A 6,231-nucleotide genomic window follows, 5' to 3' on the forward strand; every position below is an offset into this window, starting at 1 on the left:
TATGTTGACTCCTCAAATCCGGATTGCGTGGCCTGCCTAGGAAGGGCGGTTGGACACAGAGCCAGCCACTTTCCGGTCCCGTAGGAGTGGTGTTTGCGCTGCCGCCGCTTCAGCCCACTGCTCCCGCAGCAGTCGGGCTCGCCAAGGCCTCGATGGGCCCGCAGGGCTAGGCCTGGAGCCCTGGGTTTCCAGGCCCACCTAGCTTACCCGAGCAGCAGACCCCTGCACCCGAGAGGCGCATGCCAGAGGGCGCCTAGGGTGTTTGGGGGCTCGAGGGGAAAGTCGGGAATTCCACCTTCCAGGGTTGAGAGATTGGAAAGAGTTTGTGTCACAAGTAGGCTGTCACAGTGGAGCACAGAGAACAGGGACCGACGGATCCCCGCGGGCGGCAGGTGGGACGCTGCCTCTCTAGTGATAAATCTTGAACGCAGAGAAGGCGCCAACAGACCGCTCAGGTCTCATTTGGAGTTCAGGAGGCCACTCACCAGGACAAGGGACCCGACCTCCAGTCCCTGGACTTCCTGGTCTCTAAATAGCAACATTAACCCACACCTAGAAACCACGTGGGCTCTGGTTTCTCTAGAAGCCGGAATTCCCTGCCTCCGGGGAGTATGCGGCCCCAAAACGATTCCTGGACTCGCAGAAAGACAGATCAGAAACAACCCCTCCATCTCGAAAGCAAAGGGTTCCGGGTTGGATGTGGCAGTTCCTCCAAAGGTCCCAAGAGGAGATTCTTAGCTGAGAATTTGCGAGGCCTCTGCCCATATTCCCCGACGAGGCACCTGATCCGGCCTTGCTCTGCCAACCCCGAGCTAAGGACGAAGACCGAGGATCGCCGGCTTTGTCCCTTGAAGAACTTTCAGCGGCTCCAGAGGGGTGCGCCCAACTTGTACACTGCACCACCCCAATCTTGAGTCCCATACTTTGTTGAACTGGAACCTCGTTTGAGCTCTGCAAACCGAAAATTCGGAGCTGAGGTTACATGCGATCTCCCGGACCTCAAACTATTAACAAATATTGCCTCCTTCCCTGCTCTGGTTTCAGTGCTTTATTAATTTCATGGAAAGGTTAAAAAAAAAAAAAAAAAAGTGACTTGAGGTCTGAGCTATCCCATATGGGTTTGCAAACTTGCCTCTTCTGCTGGTCAGACACTAGCAGGACACCTCCAGTCAGGGACCTCTGTCCGTGGCCTCAATTTTACCTCTATTTCTTCCTGCTTTGGACCTTCTTCAGGGTCCTCTCTCTAACATCAACCCTCTCTAAGTCTCCCACATTCACATTCATTGTGTCCACCACAGGGATCCTCCTCTCTACACTTCGAAGTGAACAAAGTTTTCTTGTTCGTCTGATTTTTAAAAAGTTGTAATTAAATAAACATGTAGGATAATTCGAGCCAAGAAACACTCTGACCCCAGTGAAATAAAGTTCTCAATTTACAAAACTATTAGTAACATCATTGAAGCACCTATACAATAAATATGTATAAGAAATTAAGATATAAACAGCACGTAAATGTCCAGCATCTATTAGAATGGAAACAGAAGGAAGACCAGACACAGGTGTCTACAAATACTGCTCGGATTCAGTGTTAGATTCAAAGTCAAAATTGGAGGGGGTCAATCCAACTCCTTCCGTTTAGGATTAAGCAAACTGAGACTCAGAGCGAACCAGAGTTCCACCCAAGATCATGCAGTAGGGAGCCGGCAGAGGGAACAAGGAAATCTAGTCCCTGCTCCTAACCTAGCACCCATCCCACCGTGTTTTCAGTATTTTCTGCTTTCAAAATCACAGAGCAGACAGCCCCTGAGGGGCTTCTCTCTCCAGCTTTGGCTCTTTTGAGCTGAGAGGATCCAAAGAAGGATGCTTCTTCCGGAAATCCTGTTGTCTCTCGGGTTTCAGGAGTCAATGGTCAGGCAAGAAGCCCTTTGTTACTCTCCGGGGTCCCTGTCCAGGGCTTTAAACACAAACCTCCCGCACAACCTTGCCTACCCACTGAGCGCCACACCAGTGCAGTTCTCCAAAAACGCCGACAGGTGGCGCTTTTCTCTCAGGCAAATCGGCGGGGAATAGGCCAGCGCCACTCTGACCCTGCTCTCTACCTTACCCGCCTGCCTAGGGTCACTCTCCCTCCAAAATCGAAGGGGTGTGGTGGGGAAGCTCGGGCTGGATGTCGCATGGTTTGAAATAAAAGACCGTAGAAAACCCTAGTTCTAACCCTCCAGTTAGAGCGGACCCATGCTCCATCTTTTAAGGGACCTGTAAGTGTCGGGCGCAGAGGGCAGGGCTCGGCCCGCTGGACCAGGCGAAACACCAGACCCACTAGGTCGCCCCTAGGAGGCGTTATCTCCCCTCAACAAACACACACCACTCTCAAGCACGCTCTGGTGCTGCCTTCCTCGGCCGCCAGTCCCAGCCCCCATCCTCCGTCTTTTTTTGTGGGGGAGGGAGGATGAGGGAAAGAGGCCGCGTTTTCAATTGCGGGAATAATTGTCCGCGAGATGGGTTTCTTAATCTGCTCATCCATTATTGACTTCTCCTCTAATATTTGGCTTTGCCGCTTTCTTTGATCGCTGGAAGATCACATACTTGACTTCTTTGCATAACAATTTTGGGGCGGGCGTCCTTGGCGTAAGAGGAGAGGGACGTGCCTGGAATGGCTTTGGGACGGTATTCCACTCCCACCCCAGCAGAAAGTGGAGCTAGCCTTTCCCTCACCAACCCGCTACCCCACTTTTAACTGTACCATTCACTCCGGGAAAGTTCTAGACGGCGCGGGGCGGAGGGACGAAGAAGAAGACTCTAACCTTGGGGAAGGGGGAGAATCCTGAGTGGGATCCGGTAAGGGGAGGGATTATGCCTTCCCCTCGCCTTATTTCCATCCCCAAGAGGTCGCCTTGTTCCCCACTCCCACACTCACTGGGAAGAGGGTGAACCTTCCTTGGGACTAAATGGAGACTATGGAGTCGACGGCCGGGAGAAGGAGACCAGCATCCCCTGCGGCTCTCACCTGGCATTTAGGCCCAAGGACAACACTTGGAAGCCCGTTGCTCCCCAGCCGGGTGTGGCGAGCCCTCAAACTAGTGGCGGCCTCTGTGGGGCCCTGCCATAGTCCCTTCCCTCAGTTCCCTCATCTGGGGAGCAGTCGTTTGGTCTTCCCGCTCCCTGAGGTTCCTTTGATCTTGACCTTGGCACGTGTTGCCCACCCTCCCTTCAATCAGAGCTCAGAGTTGCTGAGGTGGGTCCTGATAGAAAACCAAAAAATCAGTAGCTGTTTTAACCTGGATGTAAACTATTTCCGGCACATTCGATGACTCGCGTGGAGAGGGTTAGGAGCGAAGGGATAGGCTTAGACCTCCAGCAGTTGGATGGGGTTAGATCTGGGTCCGTATAACTTTACACCCTTCCAAAACCTCGGTCAGAGGGAACTGCTCTCCGTTTCCTAAGTCACACACAAACGGACACGCATACACTGACACTATGCATATGCACATACGTAGTCACACGGCGCGATGTCCACGCAGGCACACACGGACACCGTGGCGCAACCACGCAAGGATTAAGCACCAAAAACGCTCACAATACTTTCGTGTACACTCGGACACACATTTGTACACACGCGCACTCACCCGGAGTCTTTCATGCACGGGGTCACGTACAAACACGCACGCGCGGGCCGCACACATGTCCCCCCGCGCCTCCGCCCCCGGCTCTAAGCTCAAGCCAGCAGACAGAGAAGCTGGCCGGGGAAGGCCTCGGCATCGCAGTGACACCCCTACTCCCGCCCTCCGCCCCGCTGCAAACCAGTCTGAAGAAAGAGGTGAGGCGGGGTGGGGGGAACTGAAGGTCCTCTCCCCTCTTTCCTTCACTCCGTGGCTCATGGGACTTTCCTTTCCCTGCCCGTTTCACCTTCCGGACTAAACTTTTTCTTTTCATGTCTCTCAGTCAGTCCCCATACAACGCCGATTTGGAACCCCAAGCTTTTCCTGCACCCTCCTGGGGAAGACAGTCTCAAGGATGCAGCCCCCTGAGGCGAAAGGAGTGACACCCTTCACGCTCCTGCGCGGGCGGGCAAGGCGGCGGGAAGGCACTGACCTGGAGCCCCGGCGCCGGCGCCGACCCCGAGATCTGGGTGTGCGGACTTCCGTCGCCTTTTCATCGGTCAGTGGGAGAAAAGCCCCGAGAGACAATCCTTATCCCTATAGAGGGAAGGAGAAGGAGGACAGTTAATCCTGGGCAAGGAAAAAGAATATGGTTTTGGAACAGCAAGGTTGTTCCTGTGCAAAGGACTTGGATGTTGTTTTTTCTTCTTTTTACTCGTTGATTTTTTTTTTTTTTTGTCTCCAACTTTGGAGTGGGGTCGGGACCTCCCGGGGAGGTTGAACTGAGCCGAAGGGGGGGGGGGGGGGCTGCAGAACCCGGAAGCCGCGCTGGCCCCTCCTCACTCGTGCCCACACTTGCACCCACCGGCGCACACACGCTTTATGTCAGTCGGTGTGGACCCCCGAACCTCGCCGAGCCGGATGCAGGCGGGAGCAGCTACTCGGACAGGTGGGGACTGGAGTGGGCGAGGGTTCTGTCGGCCTGGGGACGCAACCCCCCGGGAATCTTCTGGGAGGGGAGGGAAAGAGAGGGAGAAAACCAAAAATACAGAAGAAAATTGGAGCGTAGATGCTGAATTAATTGGCTCACCCACGAGTGGGGACGAGGGATAGGAGTTGAATCCAAATGAGAGCTTAGGTTCTGGGTTTGGGATGGGTTTCAGAGTAAGGAGAAAAGCGGGAAGTTTGATTAAAGTGAAGAAAAATAAATGGAGAAGTCTGTGTAGTCGCTTTGCTTTCGTGAGCCATAAGCTCTAAAACCCTTAGTCCAAGGGCCTGGCCGAAAGGTTTGGGGTCTGTACAGAGGGGCTGGTGAAAGCTCCACTTCTCGTAATGCGAGCCAAGGGGCCCTGCGTCTCGCCGGAGACATCCAGGCGCAGCCCGAACGCCTCCTGTAAACCAGTGAACAGTGATTAGTCTGGTGTTTGCGCTCGGGCGTCCTCCGAATCAGGTAATAACCTTGGCGGGCATTCAGCCCCGCCCAAGGAAGCCAGGGCTCCAGGAGAGCCCCTTCCGAATCAATTTACGGAAATCATGGAAATCTTCCCGTTTCTCACAGTTAGGAGAAAGATTTCAGTTCGTCCAAGATATATAGAAAGAGAAAGAAAGAGAGGAGAGAAAAGAGAATGTTTCTAGAACAAAAACGTCCGTACTGTGAACTGCACCCTCCGATAAGAGGAAGAAAACTGGGGAAAGACTGGATTATGGGAGCATAAATCCAAATATTGAAACTCCAAAGGTGACAACCCCCAACACCAGGGCTTTCTAGGAACCTGGGCATTTATAGATGTATTTCATATACACAGAAAAAAGAAATCCTCTCCCCATGCCCAAGATTGTTCTGGGTCCTTTGCAAACAGAGCTGATACCCCAATTTCGTGAGTCAACAAAGAATCTATTTTCTAAGATTCGCCTTACCCACACCACATATCCACCTGCTTTTTCTCTTTTCTTTTTTCTTTCTTATTCTCTTTCTTTCTTTCTTTCTTTTTAACCTTCTTTGGCCTTCCCAACCCGACCCCCGTCCCATTCTGAGCTTCAGGCAGAATTGCTTAGGATACCTAACTAATACCTAAGGAATCCCCCAGCACCCACCCATCCCCACATTATTATCGCCTCCAAATGAAGACCGAAACCCCAGCGCTAATTGAATTAGTCTATTGAAAGGACTGTCAGGTACAATGACGTGGCTCGAGGCCCCACATTTCCCAAGGTCTATAGGCTTTGGGGACCTGCGATGTATAGTCTGACCTTCCAGCTCATAATAATACCGCGGCACTTGTAGCAGAAATCTCCTCGCATTCACTCCCAACAAAACCGCTGGTCACCCAGTCCCCGTAGGAAGGCTGTGCGCTATTGTGTTGCGACAACTCATTCATGTCCCGCACCACGAGGCCCCACCGCCATCTGATCTACACTCGAAAATGCGATTACCACCGTGTGCATGCAACACGCTCCTACTCCTAGCCCATCGTGCACAAGTCGGCCAGCCTGCAGGGTTTTCTTCCACAATTCTTCTCTTCACCCTCAGAAGTGGAGGCACACGGGACCAATATTTGTCTCTGCTTAAAGAAAATCCAAAATTCTGTGAAAACGTAGGGTGGTGGGAGATTTCTCTTCTGAGCAGCACACA

At 52.7% G+C, this 6,231-nt stretch overlaps 1 long non-coding RNA gene across 1 annotated transcript; it reads left to right on the forward strand.

Moving 5' to 3' along the window:
• The first annotated feature begins 3,626 nt into the window (after window positions 1-3,626).
• On the forward strand, window positions 3,627-4,824 carry LOC306656752. Its single transcript, XR_013762632.1, has 2 exons — window positions 3,627-3,817; window positions 3,943-4,824. It is a non-coding gene; the product is annotated as an uncharacterized lncRNA (long non-coding RNA).
• Window positions 4,825-6,231: the final 1,407 nt, after the last annotated feature.

The sequence above is a fragment of the Sciurus vulgaris genome, assembly GCF_902686455.1.
Source record: "Sciurus vulgaris genome assembly, chromosome: 3".
NCBI lineage: Eukaryota > Metazoa > Chordata > Mammalia > Rodentia > Sciuridae > Sciurus > Sciurus vulgaris.